This window comes from Pseudorca crassidens, chromosome 21 (assembly GCF_039906515.1).
Source record: "Pseudorca crassidens isolate mPseCra1 chromosome 21, mPseCra1.hap1, whole genome shotgun sequence".
Classification (NCBI taxonomy): domain Eukaryota; kingdom Metazoa; phylum Chordata; class Mammalia; order Artiodactyla; family Delphinidae; genus Pseudorca; species Pseudorca crassidens.
The window spans coordinates 3,858,172-3,883,024 of NC_090316.1; the positions used below are offsets into that span (position 1 = coordinate 3,858,172).

General features: G+C 41.2%; 1 long non-coding RNA gene across 1 annotated transcript in view; it reads left to right on the forward strand.

Moving 5' to 3' along the window:
* Nucleotides 1-24,853, forward strand: part of LOC137216073 (uncharacterized) — a 40,603-nt gene that overhangs the window by 1,719 nt on the left and 14,031 nt on the right. The window contains exon 2 of the long non-coding RNA XR_010939581.1: nucleotides 9,555-9,646. This is a non-coding gene — a long non-coding RNA (uncharacterized lncRNA). The remainder of the gene's footprint in view (nucleotides 1-9,554; nucleotides 9,647-24,853) is intronic.

Consider the following 24,853-nt stretch of genomic DNA (forward strand, 5'->3'; position numbering starts at 1 on the left):
AACTATTTTGTTCCCTTTCTTTTCACTACAGTTTCTTCATATAAACCACTCTTAGTCCCAGAACTACCAGGGATTAATATAATGCTTTCTGCCCTAACAATTAAAACAAAAACTAATTTATTGAGCTGCCTTTCACAGGCGCTCTGTCATTTTTGCTCTTTTCCCAGCACTTTCCCTGGTTCCCACCGTGCTGGGGATGCCCAGGAGGTGGGCATGAGACGGGTACCCTAACCCTGCAGCAGCTTCAGCAAGCTCTGCCCTCAGCATCACCACGTAGAACCAAACACTCCGGGGTGTGTTGGCTTCACTTAACATTTTTGGATTTAGAGACAACACATGAATAAAATAGCCATTTAAAGCGCTTTGCCAGAGGTGGCCTCTGGGCATTGAGTCAATGAAACCCCTTTCTTTCTCCGCTGCTCATTTCTCTTGGCACTTAGAGTTAAGCTGTTCCTTGGCCTTTTTCTTTTTCCAGGTACTTTGGGTAGAATTAGTTTCTGTTTATTTGTTTTTAAATACATCTTTAAAATCTGTATGACTGTTTTCGAAGTTTTCAAAACTCATAGCTACTTTAATCACTTTTTCCGGGCACTGTTTCAATCCAGATACTTTGAAGAAACTGGGCCTTAGAGCTGGCACACACATGTCCTGAATAAGGGCCCTTGTTCTCCAAGTTTAAAGCAATCTGATTTGGAAGGAGTGAGACGTTGCTTGTGTTTAAAAATAGCCAGCTGAATATGGGAGGCTTTTTCCAATTACTGTGGAAAGATACTTTCAGGCCCGATTAGCCCCCATACCACAACTATAAATGTTTTACAGCTTGTGGGCATAAATATATTTGAGATAATTTGGGGCAGTCATTCAAAAATTGATCATTTGAACATGACATATCCAAGGCTGAACTATTTGATCAAGTCAAATATTGCTAATTCTTCATGAAGAATATAATTAATTACTATATGTAACTTAGTTCAACCGTACATTTACACAACATATTTACCTTTTTAAAGAATACATGTGTATATATATATTCAAAGAATATATATGTATATAAATATACTTATCTGCTGAATCATTTTTTCTTCCCAGCAGCTTTGCCTCCAATTTCTTTCTGATTTAATCCATCCCTTATGCTGCTGCTTGGGATACCTGCCCATAGCACATGCATGAAGCCATGACAGATAAAGGAATTTATGGCATCTGTAAACGATGATTAGAATGGTGGAGAATGGGATTGAATCTAAGCAAGAGGGGAGCCATTCATGAGGCTACTGATGGACAGGGAAGAAATGGGAGATTCAATGAAGTGTGAGTCATGATGAGATTGGAAGCCCACGAGGAGGGATACTTGAATAACTAAACTACAAGGACATAGATGGTCTGGGAGCTGGAGGTTGGCCTTCAAGCTTTCAGAGGTGGTGCAGTGTCCAGGGGCAGTGTCTGGGGGCAGCTGTCAGAGTGGGCAGCTGCTGGAGAGGGAAGAAAAGACCATTTGAGACACGACATGAAAAAACCGAGATGCTGGGGAACCTAGATGGCCTCCCCTGGGAATGTCTAAGTCACAAAAAGGATGGAATTTGAGTGGAAGGAAGCCCAGGAACCAGTGAGTGAAGAGGGTGACTGAGAGATGACAGAAACCGGGGAGAAGCCCAGGGAGGGGGTGGGTAGCATGTCCGAGTCACATGAACGTCAGAGGCAAAGGTCTGACAGGAAAATGTGTGCAACTGTGTGGAGGTAGCAGAGGTGGGCACGGAGGCAGCCACCCCCCTTCCTGTGGGCCCCGGTTACATGGCATATGGGAGGAAAAACAGCCTTGAGTGTCCGTGGGAGAGCCGTCTCAGAGAACCTCCCCATTTCAGAGGAGAGGCCATGAACAGAAGGCAGACTCAGGCGCATCAGGGTCTGTACAGAGGTGTACGGTGATTGCTCAGGTGAAGGGAGGTGGGGACTCAGGGCCTCTGGCTGCGTGCACAGCGATGAGCCTGCTGGCTTCTTAGAGGGTGGGCTTCAGCCTGGCCGTCTCGGGCCACAGCCCTTGTCGACCAGGGCGGCTGCCCTTCCAGTGTGCCCTGTGTGCTTCTGGGTCCTCACGGTCCCCAAGCACACTCTGGATCCTCCCACCTCTGCCCTCTGCCCCCAGCGCCCCACGGGAGATGCCCTATTTCAGTCCCATCTGTCTTCAACGCCTGACACAAAAGCCACCCTTTCTGCAAAATCCTGCAAGTCACTTCCAATCAGAAACAACCTCTCTGGCTTCTGGATTTATGTCAGTGGAATGAAATGGAATTCGAAATGGAATGTTTCAAAACAATTTTTCCCCTGCTCAGCAGAAAACCTTTTTTCTGTGCATTTTTGAGGGAGGTGATGTATCTCAAAGGGGGACCCCTGTGTTTCTAAGGCTCCCATGCTTCCCTTCTGGGGAGGGGAATGGATTTTGTATTGCCTGGGATGGGGGTTCCAGGCCAAGGGAGCATTGGGCTCCCCCTGAGGCTGTGGTGAAGGAGAGCTGAGGCAGGTCGGGGGGAACTGGGGAGGGACTGTGGAGGGAGTCCGGGGAAAGGGACAGGGGCCGCTCAGAGAGCTCACGTGGCTGCGTCCATCCTGAGGCCCGGGAGCTGCTCTCAGGGAGCACGAGGGTGAGGACGGGCAGGGACTGACTGCAGCCCCTCCTGAGGGGGCATCGTCCGTCTGGACCGGAGCCGGCACCTGTCCGATGCCCGGTGGATGCAGATGCTGGCACTGCCGTGTCCACAGTCCCCAGCGAGGGGCCTGGTGCCTGTGCGGTTGGGACTCCGTGTAGGTTTACTGAGTGAAGCAAACATCCTGTGAGGTGGGTGGGATAGGTCTCATCCTCTGCACTTTACTCCTGGAGATTCTGAGGCATAAGAAGGTTAAGCTGACATCCATATGTTTATTTAAACAGTAACTGACAGGAACAAAACCCAGGCTCCGCAGGGACTGGCGTCATTGCCATTTGTTTTCCCCAGCTACATAGCTTCCCTGAACAGAGATTGAGGCTATGTCAGAAAAGAAAGGCAGAATTTTATGATTCTGTATTAAAATTATCCCTTTGGTAGAGAGATCATTTTCTGTAAAGCATCCCTTTTGTTTGCATAAACAAAAGGCCACTTGAAGACAATGTCCTCATGTGAACCTGTGGTAACCACAGGGTAAGACTTGGAGTGAGTGTGGACAGGACCGGGAGGTGATCTGCAAATTAAAGTGATTGTAGAGTTAGGCTGGGGTTATGATAAACCTCCTGACTTTTCTTTGATACCTAACTTATTATTTTTATGTTACATTTTCAATAGATGCCTAAGAAAATCTCAACTTTAGAATAAGGCAACAACTAATAGCACTTGTTGAATTGCTGTTAAAAAGAATCACAGGTAAACAATATTTTCTTGTCTCTGCTGCTGGAAGACAGGAAGACAGTTGTTGAGATGGGAGCAGCGTTAGGGAATCCCCAGCCCCTCTCTGGAGGCATTCCACTTGGGATGCAAAAGCCCTGGTGTCAACTGGGGACTCTATGGGTTGAATGCCACTGTTGCAGTTGCCTTTTGTGACTTTGTTCGGGGACGTGCAATTGTGTGGGAGGGTAGAGAAGTGGCTGAAGAGCAGGCCTGGGAGTGGGAGGGGACCACGCTGCCTATGACATTAGCTCCACGTCTTCCTCATCAGACCCAACTCCAGTCCCTCCCTGCCCAGCTCTCACCAGCTGTCACCCTGACACTTCCGGCTGGCAGTTCCTGAGCAAGTTCTGATGAAGGCAGATGACAGGGCATCCAGATCCACCAGAGCAGGGCCTTGAATTAGACTCGCTGCCACAGGCCTGGGGGCCAAGGCATCCTCAGGCCCCCAAGTCAGAGCCGTCCCCTGAGTCTTGCATGTAGGAAGCCTGACCAAACTAATGTCTGCTCTTAGAAGGTGGGACAGTGTTTCCCTTTAGACTGTGTGAGTAGCTCCCGTGATGGGGCAAGGAGGGACTTCTGGGGGCCAGTCAGGCTCTCCTTCCTGATCTGGGTATCACCTGGGTGTGTCCAGTTTGTGAGAATCCCCTGAGCCAGGCAACACTTACGATGTGTCCACTTTTCTGTGTGTAGATTATAATTCAGTAGATCAAAAGTAAAGAAGAAGAGAAGAGAGGGAGGGAGGAAAGGAAAAAGGGAAGGAAGAAGGAAGGGAGAAAGGGAGAGTGATGTAAAGCCAGATCGAGGCACTTGGACCTGATTCAACAGGTAAACATGTGAACTCCAGTCGTCCCATCGGGACAGGACAGGACAGTAGCTTTATTGTAGGAAGATTGATTGTGGAGAGCAGTTGAAATGGGATGAGGCTGAAGCAAGAAAGCAAAGGAAGGGTTACAGTGGCCTTAGTCTGGGGATGAGGCTTAGATTAGATACGTGGGGATGTTAAGAGGGTAGGGGGCCCGTTTCAAGGTAAGCTTTCCATTCATGAGCCCTCATGCAGCACACGCTGTCGGCTGCTTTCATAAGCTATCATTTCATATCGTGCTGCACAACATTAAAATTCACTTTCTTTACACAGTAATCATGATACTTGCTGTTATCGGCTGGGCAGGGCCCAGGACAGCCCACTTAGACGTGCTCGTCCACAGCTGAGCTCCAGAGCTCCAGCCTGGCGAGCCCCTGCTCCCAGACGTGTGCCCTTTGTCAGGAGGTCCCAAGGTACTCTAGCAGAGACCAAGCGTGTGATTGGCAACATGAACCTTGTTTTTTTGTTTTGCTTTGATTTGGTTTGGTTTTTAATACATCGTGATAATGTTGGTGTCAAATGATTAGCCTGCAAGATAAAACTACTAAGACCAGTTCACAAGATTGATTTAATGGCAGAATACTGAAGATTGAAGAGAATATTGCTTTCCAAAGTATATAATGAAGATTTTAAAGATTGGATTGAACAGATCAAGCTTGTTCCTTGGAAAAATAATATGAAGCACAGGGTATTAGCACAGGGTCCTCAGTAGAATTTAGATTTATGCAAATGTTCAGTGTTCCATAAGCCAAAATTAACAAACTTAGAATGACACAAATCTGTTGAAATATGATGCAAACTAAACATTTTAATGCATCTTTCTAGAATTCAACAGAATGTTGACATCTAAATTTACATTGTGCACCTCATTTAATTTCTGCATGATGAACCAACAGGCAGAAATAGATGAACTGCTGACATGTTGACTTTTTTCCAATTCCTAGAAGGGAAACAAAGGTTTGTAGTCAGAGATCAGGGAGGAGTTCAACTGGTCCATTAGTTTGTGTAAATCCATAATTATGCACACAAGTAATTTCTATGTGCTGCACTAAATGTGTTATTATTATTCAGCTTTGCTGCAATGCCTGTCATTGAAACATAATCTAATTTTATTAAGTTCCTCAAAGCCTGGGAGAGTCTTAGTTACAAGCTGGTTCTCTACTCATTAGCATTGACCTCTATGGTTTGTTTGTTTGGAGTTTTCTTTTTGGCCTTCTGCTCCCAAGTTAACACCCCTTTGTTTCATAATCCATCCTGTCATCATGCCCTCTGGACCCAGAAGAGAGGCAGATGAATGGAAGTATTGATGCCAATTTTACAGCTTCTACAAACAGGCAAGAGGCCTGAATGCCTAGTCACTTGGCTCTGATTTCTTTGGAAACAAAGAAGGGAGGAGTAGAAAGAGGACTTGAGCAGGTATTCAAGGCCTTCATGGACTCACACTAAGCAATGCTGTCTGTAAGATGATTAAACAGTGCACAGCACATAGGAAGTCCTGCACAGATAACACTCATTTTTGTTGTTGTCCCTGGTGTTGGTATTTTGAGGGCCTCTGCTTCAGTCTTGTACTGTCTTGAGACTTGGTCCAAAGGCCCTGTATCCCCACTCGAACTCCCAACCAGCTGAGCAGCCCTCTACCCTCTTCGAAAAGAACAGGAAGAGTCAGTTAAGATGATCAGCAGGACAGGTGGTGCTACGTGAGGATGTGCAAAAGAGGGCACGGCTTCAGCCTGCAAGAGGGACCACAAAACCCACAAAATCAGAGTGGCCTGTGTAAGAGAAACATGGGTACCCCCCAAATCTAGACATATTCACATGACACATGGATTCTAAAGTTTAATGATTAAGCAACAAATAAAATGAATTTTTACTTCATTGAGTTGGTAGTAAACTTATAAAATGCACTACTAGAAAGCTCGGGCAGGAAACATAATTGAATTATAAAAACGGTCAAAATAGCTATTATGAAATTATATTATACAAACTACATAAAAGCTTGGGAAATTATGATGTTATAATTTTAAAAATAAAAAACAGAATTAAAATTAAATGGATATCACAAATACAGTAATATAAAAATATGGAAGCTTGGGACAAAAGATAGAGGGATTTATAAAAATGAAAATAATTGTGGTTAAGATTTGGGGCATTGTTTTGTTTTCTTTATTCAAAAAGGTATTGAATATAATATTGCTTTAAATAAGTGTTTATCTGTTATATTGTTTTCTATTCTTTTACTTCAACTTGTTGGTGTATTAATGTTTTAGATATGTCTCATAAATAGTATATAGTTGGAATTTTTTCCCTCCCCCTCTCTTTGGTTTACTTTGTTTTTAACTTGTAAGATGATAACACTTATATTCATTGTGATAATTGATATATTTAGATTTGCTTATATGATCTTACGTTATTATTTTGGTCTTACTTTTTCTATGCCACTTTTTTCCCCTTCCTTGCCTTTTAAAAAAATTAACAGAACTTTTATTCACTTTTTTTATCCCCTTTTTTTCTTCTTCTGGTTTGGAAGCTAAATATTCTATTACTATTTTTGCCAATGATATTTCTGGAGTAAACAAAGCCTAACTGTAGTCAATATCTTAATCTTTTCCCCCAAATGCAAGAACATTGTGTTGGTTCTAATTCCACAATTAGACATCGTTTCTATTATAAACTGCATGTTTTCTACTTTATTTTCCTGCAATTCCTTCTTGTGTCTCAGACCTTCCTTCTGGGATCACTTTCCTTGATCTTGAAGTAGGTTCTTTAGAAGTTTCTTTCATAAAGTTCTGCTCCTAGGAACACTGGGCCTTCATCTCAAAAGGTTGTTATTTCACTCTTATTCTTAAAATAGTTTTTCTACGTTGTTACTCAGCTATTGATGATACCATTCCACCATTTCTGTCTCCTTTTTGTGTGTTGAGAAGGCTGCTGTAAGTTTAGTTGTTATTCCTCTGTGGGAAACCTGCATTTTGTCTTTCACTGCTTATCAGGCCTTCTCTTTGCTTAGATATTCTGTAGTTCGTTATGGCGTATCCAAATAATTTCATTTATCCTGTTGGTAAGTTTTCTCTCATCAGAAGTCCCCTTTTCTCTTCAAGTATCACCTCTTTCTATTCTCTCCCTCCGGGACTCTGCTTATACGTTCGGTGGACTTCTCCTTCTATCTTCCACATCCCTTTATCTCTTTCCCATAGTTTATACGTTTAGAATCATATAGTCTCTCTTCAGTTACTATTAATACACTAATCTATCCATTGAGTTTTCAATTTCAACAATTATACTTTTCATTTTAAAAAGTTCTATTACAAATCAAAACTACAATGGGTTATCACCTCACACTGGTCAGAATGGTCATCATCAAGTAGGCTACAAATAATAAAAGCTGGAGAGGGTGTGGAGAAAAGGGAACCCTCCTACAGTGTTGGTGGGAATGTAAATTGGTGCAGCCACTGTGGAGAACAGTATGGAGATTCCTTTAAAAACTAAAAATAGAGTTACCATATGATCCAGCAATCCCACTCCTGGACATCTACCTGGAAAAGACAAAAACTCTAATTCAAAAAGATACATGCACCCCAATGTTCAAAGCAGCACTAGTCACAATAGCCAAGACATGGAAGCAACCTAAGTGTCCATCAACAGATCAATGGATAAAGAAGATGTGGTATATATATAAGATGTGGTACATGTATACAATGGAATATTACTCAGCCATAAGTAAGAATGAAATAATGCCATTTGCAGCAACATGGATGGACCTAGAGATTATCATACTAAAGGAAGTCAGACAAAGAAAGACAAGTATCACACGATATCACTTACATGTGGAATCTAAAAATAAGGATGCAGAAGAACTTATTTACAAAGCAGAAACAGACTCACATACATAGAAAACAAATTTATGGTTACCAAAGTGGAAGCGGAGGGAGGGATAAATTAGGGGCTTGGGATTAGCAGATACACACTACTGTACATAAAACAGAAAAACAACAGGGGCCTACTCTATAGCACAAGGAACTATATTAAATATCTTGTAATAACCTATAATGGAAAAGAATCTGAAGAAGTATATATATACACTTTGTATATGTATATATATATATATTTATATATATACTTATATATATACTTTACATAGATGCTTACATATACATTATATATGTGTGTATATAGATATAAATATATATAAATATAAATAAAAATAAATAAATAAATATATATATATAGACTGAATCACTTTGCTCTACACCTGAAACTAACACAACATTGTAAATCAACTAAAAATAAAAAAAGTTCTATTAGGTTGTTTTGTAAATCAACCCATCATTTTGTTTCTTGATCAAATTTATGATCCCATTCTTTATTTCCATAAATACTTTGTATTTAAGAATTATGTATTCTTTATCTGAGAATTTAAAAATATGAAATCCTTTGGGGTCTAAGTCTGTTTATCTCCTTTTTCTATGACATGATGTCTTGTTTATTTGTGTGTTTGGTGAACTTTTTGAACTCATATTTGCTTGAGTGCATGGAAGTCATGCAAACTTCATCAGAGAGAACTTGTGCCTCCTTTTGCTACTACTGAAGCTGGCACTGTCTACTTCAGTCCTCTCTGAAACCCCCTGGCTGATGTCAGAACACAGGCTTCCCTCGCCCACCTGGCACTGGCCCAAGGCTGGAGCTCCCGACTGCAGTACAGCTCTCAGCCTTTGCCCTCAGGGAAACACTGCACATCTCATTTGCTTACTGCTCCCAGCTCCTGACTCTGCTTTCAGCTCACTCTGTGGTTAAGGGCTGGGGTCGGGGCTAAAGCCTGCAGGGCTGTGGCATCCTGAAGAGTTCCTTTCCTTCTCATCAGTCCAGCAATCTATCTACAATCTACGAGGTATCTCAAAAGAGATGTCTTCTTCAATGCAAAGTCCTTCAGCACCCAGCACAGTGTTTGACACTGTATTTATTTAAGGAATGGATAAGTAATAAAAATGTTACAAAAATAACAACACAACCACATTCAGTGTGTCAGCCTCTATGTCACTTTTAGAAAGTGGTATCCTATTCCCTATAACCTTACAAGGTCAATATATTTATTATTATTTGTATATTTTACAAATGGTAAATGGCAACTATACCCCTAACACAAGTATATTTTGCTCCACAGTCTATGTACATAATTGCTATGTGTGTTGTTTCAGCATAAATGAATAAATATAAAAATCATTCATTTATTCAATTAATAAATGTTTATTGAGAATTTACTAAGATCCAAACATTGTTTTTAGGTACTGGCAATATAGTAGTGAACAAAACAGAAAACAAGTCTTGCCTGTGTGGAGCTTATATTATTAAGGATGGAGAGAGACAGCACAAACATGTAAGTAAATTTATAATAAGGAATTTATATATAAATTTATAATGTATATATTTATAATGAGGAATTTATATGTATAAATTTATAATTAAGGAAGATTGAGATTGCCAAGGGCTGGGAGGTTCTTACTACTTTACCTTAAGTGATCAGGGAAAGTCTCACTGAGAGTTGATATTTGAGCAGAATAAATGAATGGATGAGTTTAAACTTTAGCTGTCTGAGTACAACATGAGACAAACTACATATAATTTAAACATAAATGGAATAGGATTTCCTTTAACAAATGTCATTTTCATTAATAAAGGGTTGTTTCTGAATATTAATATATTGCATTTATACTGTAATTTCTATTTAAGATAATGAGGTTTCATCTTATTTTAACATTGTAGATCTAGTAGTTTAGAGAATAATGATTAATAACATGGGTTTGAATTCTAATTCATTTCTCCTCAGCTCTGTGACCTTGCGAGGAAGTTACTTTACCTTTTTGGTCTCAGTTTCTTCATCTTTCAAGTGGAAATAAAATATAGTGTCTTCCTTATACAATTATCATGAGGATTAAACAAATCAGTGCATGTAATACACTGAGAACAATGCCTGTAACAAACACTGTATATTATTCTCATTTTACAGTGGTGAAAATCTAGATGCAACTGGTTACTCTAAAACAAGATTGCAAAATCTAAATTCCCTGGCTCCTGAGGGCAGGAAGCCTAACTGCATAAACACGCTTGAATTTTACTTTTGAACCATTGCAACACTTATTTACCATGTTCACGTTTGCTTTCCTCAGAGCGGTTTACATTGCTACCAGGGTTAAAGTCAACAGAGATACCTGGGTTTGCAAAAAAATTGATGGGCAAAACTTTTCCATTGCACTGTTTCCTCCAGTTTGGGGTTCAAATTGTGACTTCTGCTTAGCCAAGGAATGGCATGCGATTCTCTTCCTGAATCCTGTGTGCTTCGTTAGTTTAAGTAGGAGCAATTCTTTCCCCAGAAGAATCACAAATTGCTGAGTGTTTGGGTGCTGGCTCTATTTTCTAAACTTTCACGTTCCCCGCACAGTAGCTGATGGTCATATGTGGCGACTGAACACTTGAAATGTGGTTGGTACAATTCAAGATGGTCTTTAAGTAAAAAATACACACAAGACTTTGAAGCCTTGGTGTGAAAAAAAGAATGTAAGTTATTTCATTATTTTTTATATTAAGTTAATGTTCCTGATATATTAGCTTAAATAAAACATTATTAAAATTAATTTCACTTGCTTCCTTTAACATTTTTAAATGCAGCTACTAGAACATTTTAAGTGGCAAGTGTAGCTCACATATTTCTTTCCTTCATTATTTTCCTCCATTGAGTAGGTCTGAAGACCAAGAAAATGGCATTTTCAGTTCTTAAACTGACCACTTGGCCATTTCAAACTTAAAAATTGGTTCACAGCCAAAAAGATGACTTTACTTCACACTGGCTACATCTGTTATGCTTGAAAACAAAGTGCTAGTTATCTCAATATCCCAAATAAGGTTTTTCAAAATTTGCTCATACTTTTAATTCCATTGAACTTGGATTGGGGGCAGAGGGCTCAGTGGGGAGAGAAAGGGAGCAGATAGAAGGAGAACAGACAGGGATCCTTATCCATCTAAGTTCATTAGGAAACTAGGATGTTTTTTAATCAACTGTTGAGACAAATGATACACTTAATTTAGGTAAAAGTGAGCAATAGAGTGAAAGATTCCCCAGGATTATTTGGATACTCACATACTCACCATGCTGCACCAGATCCAGCAAATACAAAATCCTTCTCTTGGGGTGTAACTAACGAGGATCTATCTCCACATTTGACTAAAAGTCAAATACATCTCTTTCAAGACTCATCGATGGTCCAGCCAGGGTCGCACAGGGGTCGGGGCGCTGCTGTCTCTTGTTCAAGCTCTGCTGTGGAGCTCGAGGGGGACAGAGTGAAGGAGCCACTGGAGAGGACTTTCCACCCAGAGCCCAGAGAGGGTTTCCCTCCGTGCAGAGGAACAGGGCACAGACTCTTACATTTAATTACAGGTTCACCATCTTTTGCCCACAATTCCAAAGAAATTCCTGAAAACCAAGAGATTTTCAGAATTCATTTGAAGGCAAAACCTGGTCTGAACTGACTGGAGGCTATTCTTAGTCTCCCTTTATCCCAGTTAGTGTGATGTTCATACAGAAACTGCAAACGTGCTGCTGTGTTGGGTTGTGAGCTGCTGCCCCAGCCTCCGTGGGGTGTCACACCATCTGTCACAGTATATCCAAAATAGATTACCTTCATGAAGCCCCAAACATTCAGAACTTGGAAACACATCTGACCCCATGAATCTCAGAGAAGGGACTGTGAGCCTACCTGCGAGTACCACAGCCCAGAAGGCAGGGAGTACCAGACCTCTCCACCTACCAGGGTTTTCTCCTGACTCAGGCTCTTATCCCAAGGTTACTTTTCCCTTCTGTGCTTTAGTTCCTCGTCCACACAATCCTGCCCCAACTCAAAGGGCACTTTGTGGATAACCACAGTTGCCAGATATGTTTCAGACACCCCGTGGTTCTCTTTATGATGTGGGCCAGTCTTTGTTTGCAAGCCTACATGAAATTATAGTAATGAAATTTACCTTCTCTAAACTTACTTAAACAGAAAAAGAATATAGAGGATCTTTTTCATATAACTGCAAAGGAAAAAAGCATCCCATGAGTTAGGAGAAGAAAATAATGTGTGACGTATTGTACTCTTAAGATTATACATTATTTTCAGAAATTTGCAACATTCTAATCTATTGAGAGAGCTTGATTGTTCTCAAATTTCCTATTAAGAATTACGATTTTAATTCATTTTCATGAAAGATTTTAAGGATTTGGGGAAGACCTGGCAACTAAAATGTAATCAAATCTGTTTTATCTTAACCAGGGATTTTTTTTTTTTTAAAATCCTACACTGTTTCTTTAACAACACTTCTAATTATCTGGCTTTGGTGAAAGCATTTATGGTTTCTTTCTTGGAAACGTTTCCTTAGTGACTATTCATATACCACTCCAGATGGATGTTGCATATTTGTTACTGTTTACAGCCTTTGGCCCTAAATTTCATTTTACATGAAGACAGAACATGAGAAAACTAATCAAAAGGCTGTATACTTTTCTTTCTTTTTTTTTAAAGAAATCTTTCCACTTCTCTCTCCCTGGGAGTGTAAATACGTAAATCTATATATAGCTTATGCTATGCAGTGGTTGCAGTCATATATCTGTCCAGTTACTCTTTGTTTGTATTTGAATATCATTGCTTCAGTGTAAACTCAGAACTCTGGGATCATCAGCCTAGGTAACACACAAGACATGACATAGCTTTCAAACTCTGTGCCCCTTGCAGAAGTCCTGCATGCCAGCCTATTGGGGCCTTCTCCCTCCCACCTGCGTGGGGTCATCTTAGTCGTGCCTTGAAAATTCAGACCAGGGTACCTACTGATGTGGCACCTCTGCAACCCCAGGAAGTCGACACCTGAACGCAGCCCCACTGACACCAGGCCGGTCCCTTACCTGGGATGTCGAGACCCGCCCTTGTGGTCCTTTTCTGGAAGTCCCTCTACCTTAGGACTGGTTGGTCTCCTTTTCCCCATGGAGCTACCACCTGGAGCCTGAGTCTCACTCTGCTTCTCCCGTCTCCCAGTTCTTACTCCAGCTGTAGATCCAGGCATGGCTTCAGGAGAAAGTTCATCTGTCCATTCGCTCCTGGACTTACCCCACCTCACACCATCTAATGTGTTTCTGTCATATTTAAAAATTTGTCTTTTGCCATTAAACTCCATTCTTCTGCCTTTTGTGTTCTTCTTTGGGGAATGAACTCAAATGCGGGCTGCTTTGATTGGATCACCCTTCCCAAACTCCACAGGTGACCAGAGAAAAGGCACTCCATGAGGAAGCAGATGATTTTTCCATGATGTATGGGACCCATGTGCTGTCATGGTTAAGCTGGTGTTTGGGGTTTTGTTCTTGTTTCCTTCTTTCTAATAGTTTCTCAAGTTTCATTTCTGCCTGAGTTTCCCAAGAACACATGTAAGTTCTGCCCTAACCCAGGCTTAGGGCGTGGTAGGCAGCCCTTAAACTGGCTTGTCTATACTTTCTTGCGGGTTTGCATCTGCCCCACCAGCACTGTATTCACTCAGCTTAAACAACGGCATTAAAAAAATATATTTTATGTATTTATATTTTGGCTGTGCCGTGCAGCATGCGGCACAGCCAGGGATCGAACCCACGCACCTCGCAGTGGAAGCCTACCTGGAATCTTAACCACTGGACCACCAGGGAAGTCCCAGACAACTGCATTTTCAAACTCTGAGCTCAACAGCAGTTGCCCTGGGAGCGAAGTGACCCGGGAACTAAGCCCTATGCTGCACTCAAACTGGCAACAAGGATTCTCCACAAACTCCTCCTCAGCAGAAATCTACACTACAGTCTCCTCCACCCATTTGTGTATTTTCTGGATCACAAAGTTTGTTTCAAGTTGTCTCTAAAGCTCCAAATAATAATTTCTGGAGGACAACACTTTTCCCACAATACTTGTTTGGGATATAATTCATAGAACACAAAACTCATCATTTTAAAGTGTTTTTTAGTATATACTAAAGTATATACGAATAAAGTCGTTTTCATATAGTAAAGTATAGACTAATAAAGTGGTTTTCAGTTTATCCACAATGTTATGCAACTATCACCACTGTATAATACCAGAGCATTCTTATTATTCCAAAAACCTCCACACCTGTTACCAGCCACTCACCGTTCTCTCCTCTCCCCATCTCCTAGCAACCACTAATCTACTTTCTCTCTGGACGGATTTGTCTATTCTGGACATTTCATAAATGTCATCGTACAATATGTAGCCTTTTGTGTCTGGCTTTTTCACTTAGCATAATGTTTTTAAGGTTCATCCATGTTGTAGCATGAATCAGGACTTTATTCATGGCTGAATTATATTCCATTGTATGGATATACCAAATTTGTTTAATCATTTATCAGCTGACGGATATTTGAGTTGTTTCCACTTGGGGATATTTTGAAATATTGCTGCTATGAACATTTGTGTACAAGTTTTTGTGTGAACATATATTTTAAATTCTCTTGGATATATACCTAGGAGTGGAATTGCTGGGTCATATGGTAACTCTATGTTCAACTTTTCGAACAAATGCAAAACTGTTTTCCACAGCATCTGCACCATTGTACAATCCCAGCAAGAATGTGGGAGGGTTCCAGTTTCTCCACAGCCTCATCAACGCTTATCATTACCTCTCGTTTAGATTATAGCCATCCTAGTAGGTGTGAAGTGGTATCTCACTGTGGGTTTGATTTGCATTTCCCTAGTGACTAATGATGTTGAGCATCTTTTTATCTGCTTCTTGGCCATTTGTATATATATTTTAGAAGAAATGTCTATTCAAATCTTTTGTCCATTTAAAAAATTGGATTATTTGTCTTTTTATTATTGAGTTGACAACTTCCTTACGTATTCTGGACACTAGACTCTTGTCATATATGTGACTTGCAAATATTTTCTCCTGTTCTATCCACTTTTTGATTGTGACTTTTTTTTTTTGGCTGCATTGGGTCTTCATTCCTGTGTGCGGGCTTTCTCTAGTTGCGGTGAGCGGGGCTACTCTTCGCTGTGGTGCATGGGCTTCTCATTGCGGTGGCTTCTCTTGTTGTGGAGCATGGGCTCTAGGCACATGGGCTTCAGCAGTTGTGGCACGCAGGCTCAGTAGTTGTGGCTCACGGACTCAGTAGTTGTGGCTCACAGGCTTAGTTGCTCCATGGCATGTGGGATCTTCCCAGACCAGGGATCGAACCCATGTCCCCTGTATTGGCAGGCAGATTCTTAACCACTGCGCCACCAGGGAAGTCCCTGATTGTGTCTTTTGATTCACAAAAGGTTTTAATTTTGAGGAGGTTCAGTTTATCTTTTTCATTTGTTTGTTTGTTTGCTTGGAATACCCTCTTTTAAAAAAATTAAATCTATGTGGAACGCCACTATATAAAAAGCGCTCCGGTGAAGCAGAAATGGGGATCTCATATCTGATCATGCAGGAAGCCTTCCAGCACATCAGGTTCTATGGCATCTGATGAGGTCCTGGAAGCTTTTAGAGCTGATCTCTAAATATCAGCTTTGCACTCCTCACCTTTCCCAGTGATCTATATAACACGTGGGTTATTCTACTGTCTCACAGCAGTGAGAAAGAAAATAAGTGAATGTGGGAAAGTGTTTTGTGAACTTAAAGGGGCATCAAAAAATGGAAGTCAGAGATCATAGAAATCGGAGTAAAAAGACTATTAAAGATTATGTAGAAATAAAAACTGAGGTCTTGAAGAGTCATTTTCAAAGTGCTGTCTCTTGATCATTGCTGGAGAGCTTAAAGGCTCTTTCATGGAGTGTGTGAGGTGAAAACTATTTCCGTAATAATAATAACTATTTTCATAATAATTCTAAGACATTATTTGCCCTTTTCACCCTCATCCTCTCACAAGTATACAGAAAAGTTTCCCATGGTGTCATTATTACAAAATCTAATGGAATGTGTGCTTTTGTATTCTTGTGTTTTGTAACTTTTTCAGATTTAATTTATAATATATATCTAATATACATCTATCTATCTATTATCTATCCACCTACTTACCTACCTACCTATCTCTCAAGTAACACAAGCAAAGAGCTCTTAAGGGTCTTAATAATTTTTAGCAGTGTAAAGTGGTCCAGAGATCCAAAAGTTTGTAAATGTTGGTCTAAAGAGATTAAATAACATAACTAACTATATTTTCTGTGACATGTTTTATTTTCGCTATTCTGGAAAGAAAACAAAAGGTTAAAAACAGTATGGACTACATAGTTGTATACAAGCTTAAAAATCATTCATCGTACATATAAGAACTGGGCAATTTAGACACTTTACTATATTCATGTTATGCCTCAATTGAAAAGTAATTTTAAAATTTGGACATAAAAAAGAGTTCTGGTAGAGAGAAGAATTAGAAAATAAGTAGCTGCACAGATCCCAGGTAATTGTCTAGGTCAATAAAAGCAAGAGTGATTTGACAGAAGCAGATTGTACCTCCCTACTAACTATTATCTCATTCCTAGAGAATCCTCACCTTAGATTCTCACTCTAAAGAAACTGAAGGAGAAAATATCTCAAGAATGATGGGAGGGTTCTGTCAGTGCACTGATAAACAAAAAAGTTGGCTGTTTAAGAAGGTGGAAGGAGACACATGTGCAGACTGGAGAAGGGACCCACAATCAGGAACAGATAGCTAGTGAAATTGTACTTGGGATTTAACCAGCTTGTTGTGTTTTTCTACCCCAGCCCTACTCGGACTATGTGATGCAGACCAACACTTGCCTTGGGAAGAGTGTTGTCAGAAATGAGGCAAATTTTAAGCACTAATAACCTGGGGGTGAGGTGATGGTGACTCTGGAACAGGTCCCTTTTCATCCCCTCGACTCATTAAAGAGCTCAAAGATTCGGGGAGAGGGAGAGAGGGAGAGAGGGGATGAGAGGAAGACTACAATGAGAAGTAGTGCAAAGACCAAGCTCTGTGCCCCCATCTCCACCCCCCAGAACAAGTTGGTGGGGACCCAGTGGAAACTAGTTTGGGGGTCCAAAGGAGAAAAGACCTGGGTTGTAGCCTATGGGGAGCAGTAGCCAGCCTTGGAGAGACTGCTTACCCTACTCTGTGCCATCTTGGGTTATAAAGCAAAGATTAGGACATGTGAGCCTCAACAGGCAACCTCATTCAACACCACGACTCCAGTTGTATCTTACGTACCAGCAATTTCCAAATGGTATCTCCAGGCCAAACTTTCTCTTCTCAACTTTAGACTAAGACATGTGGCTGCCTACTCAACACATGCATTCAGATCTCTCACAGTGTCACAAATTTAACATGTCAAAAATCCAGTTTATGACCTTTCCCATGCAAACTGCTCCTTTGCCATTGTTTCCAGTATAAGTTAATGACATCATTCCCTAGCTCAGTAAAATTGACACCTCCACTTGGATATTTAATAGACATCTCAAAGGACAAAAAACTCTCGACTTTTTACACCTAGTCTTTACCATCTCCGTAAAAAGGTCTGTCTCCTCTCTTCCACTCATTCTCCGTCCCCAATCCCAGCACAAAACTCTGTTGTTTCTGTCCCCACTTTAGAGATCTGACCACTGTTCTTCACCTCCTCTGCCACCAGCCAAGGCACCCTCACTTCCTGCCTGGGCAAATGCAAGCTCCTTGGAAAGGTCTCCCGCTTCCACAGCAGGAATCATCCATTCTCCACATGGCAGCCAGAGAGAATTTTTTAAATACTGATCTTTCCAGGGGCATCACATTACACTTAGAATGAAATCACAACTCCTGGTTTACAAAGCTCTCTGTACTCTGGCCCTTCTCTACTTCTTTAAGTTTATCCCATTCCACTCTCCATTCACCCACTAAGTCCAACCACAGGGGTTTCTCTGTGTTCCTAGGGTTTCCAGATAACATACAGGATGCCCAGTTAAATTCTTTTTTTAATTAATATACTTTGATTTTTAGAGCAATTGAGCAGAAAGTAGAGTTTCCATATACCCCCTCCACCTTCCCACACAATTTTCCCTGTTGATATCTTGTGATACATTTGTTACAACTGGTGAATCAATATTAACACATTATTATTAAATAAAGTCCATAGTTCACTCTTTATGTTGTACACTTCTCTAGGTTTTGGCAAATGTATAATGACATGTGCTTAATGGCACATGTTTATCTTTTTTGGAGTTACATTATCACACAGAATAGTTTCACTGACCTAATGATCCCGGGTGCCCCAGCTACTCAACTCCCCTCTGATTCCCCTCCAACCCCTGGTAATTGTTGACCATTTTATTCTCTATAGTTTTGCCTCTTCCAGAAAGTCATATTGTTGGAATTATACAGTATGTACCCTTTCCAGACTGGCTTCTTTCACTTAGCAGAATACATTTAAGGTTCTTCCATGTTTTTGTGGCTTGATAGTTCATTTCTTCTTGTTGCTGAGCAATATTCCACTGTATGGATATATCAACCTTCGTTTCTATTTACCTATTGAAGAATATCTTTATTGCTTCCAAGGCTTGGCAATTATGAATAAAGCTGCTATAAACACTCATGTGCAGGTTTTTTGTAGATAAAAGTTTTCAGCTCATTTGAGTAAATATCAAGGAGCATGATTGCTGGATTGTATGGTTGGAGTATGATTAGCATTGTAAGAAACTGCCAAACTGTCTTCTGAAGTGGCTGTACCATTTTGCATTCCCATCAGTAATGCATGAGAGTTCCCATTGCTCCACAGCCTCACCAGCATTTGGTGGTGTCAGTGTTTTAGATTCTAATCATTCTAATAGCTGTGTAGTTTGTTAGGAAATTTGCAATTTCCTGATGACATAAGATGTTGAACATTTTTTCAGAGGCTTATTTGCCACCTGTGTATGTTCTTTGATGAGTGTCTATTCAGATATTTTACCTTCTTTATAATTGGATTATTTGTTTTCTTATTGTTGAGTTTTAAGAGTTCTTTGTGCTATTTTGAATACAAGTTCTTTACTTGTATGTTTTGCAAATATTTTCTCTCAGTTTTTGGCTTGTTCTTTCATTCTCTTAACCATATCTTTCAACAGAAGTTTTTTGTTTGTTTGTTTGTTTGTTTTTTGCGGTACGCGGGCCTCTCACCGTTGAGGCCTCTCCCGCTGCGGAGCACAGGCTCCGGACGTTCAGGCTCAGCGGCCATGGCTCACAGGCCCAGCCGCTCTGCAGCATGTGGGATCCTCCCGGACCAGGCACGAACCCGTGTCCCCTGCATCGGCAGGCAGACTCGCAACCACTGCGCCACCAGGGAAGCCCTCAACAGAAGTTTTTAATTTTAATGAAATTCTACTTAACGAATTTTTCTTTCATGGATTGTGCTGTTAGGTGTTGTATCTAAAAAGTCATCATCAAATGCGCCACTTAGATGTTCTTATATCTTATCTTCCAGAAGTTTTATAGTTTTAAATTTTATATTTAGGTCTATGTTCCATTTTGAGCTAATTTTGGGGAAGAGTGTAAGGTCTAGGTCTAGATTAATTTTTTGCATGTGGATGTCCAGTTGTTCTAGCACCATTTGTTGGAAAGACTATCCTTTCTCTGTTGAATTGCCTTTGCATCTCTGTCAAAGAACCATTGACTATACTTATGCAGGTCTAATCCTGAACTCTCTATTCTGTTCTACTGGCCATTTATTCTTTCACCAGTACTACACTGTCTTGATTACTGTAGCTTTACAGTCTTGATGTTGAGTAATGTCAGTCCTCCAACTTTGTTCTTCTTCAATATTATGTTGGATATTGTGGGTATTTTGCCTATCCATACAAACTTTAGAATCAGTTTCTTGATAACCACAAAATAACTTCCTGGTATTTTCATTGGTACTGCACTGACTCTATAGGTCAGGATGAGAAGCACCGACATCTTGACAATAGTCTCTGCCTATCCTTGAACTTATTTAGATCTTCTTTGATTTCTTTCATCAAAGCTCTTTTTAGTTTTCTTCATATAGATCTTGTACATATTTTGTTAGGTTTATATATTCCTAAGTCTAAGTGTTTCTTTCTTTATTCTTTTTCTCTCTTTCTTTTTTTTGGTAGTAATGCAAATGATATTGTGTTTTTAATTTAAAATTCCAATTGTTGGGAATTCCCTGGTGGTCCAGTGGTTAATGTGGACATGGGGTTCGATCCCTGATTGGGGAACTAAGATCCCACAAGCCGTGTGGTATAGCCAAAAAATTAAAAATTAAAAAATAAATAGAATAAAATAAAATTCCAATTTTTCATTGCTGATATATAGGAAAGCAGTTGACTTTTGTATATTAAACTTGTGTCCACAAATCTTCATGTAATTTCTATTAGTTCTAAGAATTTGTGGTTGATTCTTTAGGAGTTTTCTACATGCACCCAGTTAAATTTGAATTTCAGATAAACAACAAAGTTATTTTTTTCTTGGTATAAGTATGTTCCAAATATTGTACGGGACATATTAATACTAAAATAAAAATAGTTGGTTATCTAAAATTCAAATTTAACTGGATATCTTGTATTTTTATTTCTATATCTGGCAACCCTACCAATTTCTCATTTCACTAAGCTCATTTTTGCCTTGGAGAATTTCAGCAAATAGTCCCTCTTCCTGTCATGCTGTTTCTCCTACTTTGCACGGTTGTCTTGTTCTTGTTCTTCAGAACTTAGTTTAAATGTCATCTCCTCAGACAGGTCCCCCTGGCCACCCAGTCCAATCCAAAGTCTCCCCCTCTATCACATCAGCCTATTTTAATGCTTTGTTTAGCAGCCATCACTTAACGATTTATTGAGTAATTGACCCATTGATTGTCTGTCTCCTCCCCACGTCTCACTAAGGTGCCTTTTCTTGCTCAGCACTGCACCTTCAATACCTAGAATGCTGCCTGTCATTTGTAGGTGCTCAATAAATATTCGTTAAATTGATAATTGAATGAAAGTACTTTACGCCACAAAGCTGAGTATTTAATCCTTCCTCTTTTTCCTTTGTGTTTATATCCAATCACCAAATCATGTCCAAAAATCCCACCAAATGTATCTCCAACCCATCCTTTCTCCTTAGGACTGCAGTGTCAGTCCTCTGACTCAGTCCTCAGCTGGGGAGGAAACTCTCACTATCTTAGCATCCTAAATTGAATGGTGCCATGCATCTCCTGCACACTAAATTTTCTTTTAGTGTCTTCTTCTCTTAGACTAAGCTCCACAAAGGAGGAACTGTGTCTGGGGGCTGCTGTGTCCTCTGTGCCTGGTGTGGAGACTGACACATAGTAAATATTCAGTAAGTGTTATCCATTATTATTTTAGAGTAGCAACAATAATCATTTATTAAAACTCATTTCACTTCAGTGAAAGATGCCTACTAACTAGAATTTGAATTAAATATAATCTTACCAGTGACATTCATGTCATGGCTCATTCATCAGTTATAACTCCGGGCTGGCTACGGATTCAGAATTTAGCAAAAATCAACAGAAAGCTTTCTGTGAGAATCAGTTGGCTAAATGGAATTGATGATAAAGAGCACTGTATATTTTATTATTTCTAAATTGTGTTACATATCCTTTATATCAGTTATAGACATATATTGACACACACGTACCTACAAATACCTTTTTTTTGGAGCTGGTTGTTAAACATCTACTGATACACTACTGCTTGTGGTGGTTTTATCAGACGTGAATTTTTCCAATTAAAAAGTTTGGTGGACATAAACTTGATGGGCAGAAAATGCTATATCCTTGTCATTTTTCTCTGTGTTTACATGATTCTGTACTAGTTTCCTGTGGCTGCTATAACAAAGTACTACAAAGAGTGTGTCTTAAAACAACGGAACTTCATTCTCTCACAGTTCTGAAGGCTAGAAGTCTGAGACCAAGGAGTCAGCAGGGCCATGCCCCCTCTGAGGCTCTGGGTAGAACCCTTCACTGCCTCGTCCTAGCTCCTGGGGGCGGCTGGTGATCCTTGGTGCTCCTTGGCTTGGAGCTGCCCCTCTCCATCTCTGCCTCTGCGGTCACATGGCTTCTCCCCTGGGCCTTCCTACTGTCTTGTCTTGAGGGCGCCAGCCATGTTGGAGTAGGGCCCCTTCACCCCAGGATGGCCTCCTCTTAACTAACTGCATCTGCAGTGACCCTGTTTCCAGTAAGGTCACACACTGGGGGTTAGAACTTCAACATAGCTTCTGGGGGGACACAATTCAACTCAACAATTATTAACGAAGAATAGATTTAGGTAAGATTCCTTATAAGATCGAACTTAATGAAGTCTGTTTATCTTTGATTTCAATTAGAACAAAGCACAGGAAACACTGCTTACACTCCCTTTCTCTCCTACCCTTCCTGCTTTCCCAATGCAATGCGATTCTTAGAATATCGAGGTGATCACTGCATAATAACTGCTTGGATTCACAGTTCTATCTGACAGCAAAAGTGCTTCCAGTGTGGATACTGGAATAGAGGTGGTGCGCAGGCTTTGTGACCAGACAGACCTGAGTTCAAATGCCAGACAGATCTTATCAGTTCTGTGACCTTGGGAATAGTACTTCAACCTCTTTAGACTTCAGTGTTCTCATCTGTAAAACGGAGATACTAATATCTATTCAGTAGCACTGCTGTGAGGATTTTATGGGATAACAGACTATGCCTGACACGTAGTAAGAGCTCATTTAAAGTAGCTGTTATTACTATTGGGTTTTTTTTTTTGCTGTTGTTGTTACTTGATAAATCCCAGTCAGTCATCTTGTTTTAAGTAATTATTCCTCACCTGATGGAGTGTCTGCTGCAGAGAATCACGTGGGGAAATCAGTGAGGCAGGACCAGACAGACGGGGCCCGGGAGGACCAGTTCTACAGCCCCCGGGGATGGGGGTGGGGGGCTCTGGAGCTAGAGTGGCCCCAGCTGGAGCGAGGGCGCTGCACTTTTAGACGCCCACAGCAGCCAGTCACTGGACGTGGGCTCCCCAGCGAGGGGAGCGTGACCGCGGACGAGGATGCCCCTGCAGAGGCCAGCGGTCCGGGGCAGGGAGTGAGCTGCTAGCTGCCACCGCCCACGCTTTCCACGGCGGGGAGGAGCTCTTTAGTCCCTGGAGGGCGGGGTCTGCGTCGTGCATCACAGCGGCCCCTACAGCGTCCAGTAGATGTAGGATTTTCTCCCCTGCCCCCAAAGAAGTAGGCTTCTTAAGTAAATAATTTCACAGTCACATCTGCGAAGCTTTCTTCACAAACCCCAAATTCTCAAGTCCTTTCTCCACACTTGTTTACTTCAGGGGAAACTGGCTTCAGCGGAAAGAAGACTGACCTTGTCACAGAGGCAGGCAGGCAGGCTTATCTCACGGGTCACCAGCGTGCCAGACCCTCACCAAGCTCGGCGGAGCGCAGAGTCTCGTCCACGTGAAGGCTGTAATAGCGCACGTGGTGTGGTGTGCCTGGGTGTGGGAAGCGACAAGAACCGCGTCCATTTAGCAATCCCACTCCTCTCCACCTGTAATTCCACTGCTCCTGTATCCAGAAAGTTCTGGCTTGCTAGGTCACCATGATCACTTTAGTTTATACCCTACACTCTAAAAGATTAAAAGCAAAATATAAAAGAGCAGAGAGGAGACCATCCTTGTCCTGATCCAGCATCTGAATCACACTGGCCATCTGACTGTTGGCATCACGGGTCAGCTCTCCACCTGGTGTCCATCTGGCCACTTTTCTTTCTTGATTTCCGACACATGGTTGCCTCCCTCTTTGCATGACCCCTTCTTTCTTGACCACTGGCTGGCTCATGGCTGGCAGCTGCACAGGACCGTCAGTCTTAGCTGAGATCCTTGGCTTTCAGTGTTTATCTTGTTTTGGCTGTTGTTAACCCAGTGTTTTTCGTTGCTGCCTTGTTCTTCTGGATCTTACTTATATCTCTTCTGAGCTGTGGCCAGTGGGAAGCCCTCTTGGACTGTCCTGACCCCATGGCTCCTCAGGTTTTAGGGCAGTGCCCCTGTGTCCAAGTTTGGTCTGAGACATCACAGTTCTCCTAGCTGAGTAAGAGCCTGTCAGGTCGGAGCAAGGAAGGCAGGATGGGGTGGTGGAAAGAGGGATGGACCAGGAATCAGAGGCCTGGGGACTGGTCATTGAACCCTGCAATGTCAGCGCTCAAAGGAGCTTAGAGATTGTATTGTTAAAATCTGTTATTTAATTTAAAAGGGGACTAAAGCCCAGAGGAAAGTGTCTTGCCTCAGTTATAGAGCTATTTAGTGGCAGAGCTTGTATGAAAATCTGAGCCTGGAGTCTAGTCTCTGGTTTCTGCTCACAAACAGTATGAACTCAGCAAACACATGTCTCTGAGCCTCACCTTCCTCATCTCCCTCCAGGGGACAGCAATAGCCTCAAATAGGATCAATGTGATTAAATACGATCATGTATGCAGGAAGGATGTCTAAAGTCTTAATGCAATGTAATATGAAGTCTCTCATTTGTCTTCTTGACAGGCTATAGATAGTTAAGTACCTTATTTTTCTTGTGCTTATATATTGAGACATAAGTCTACATGTTACAGGAGGAGACAAACACACATCACTCCCCTAAGGTTAGACTTAACTTACCTAC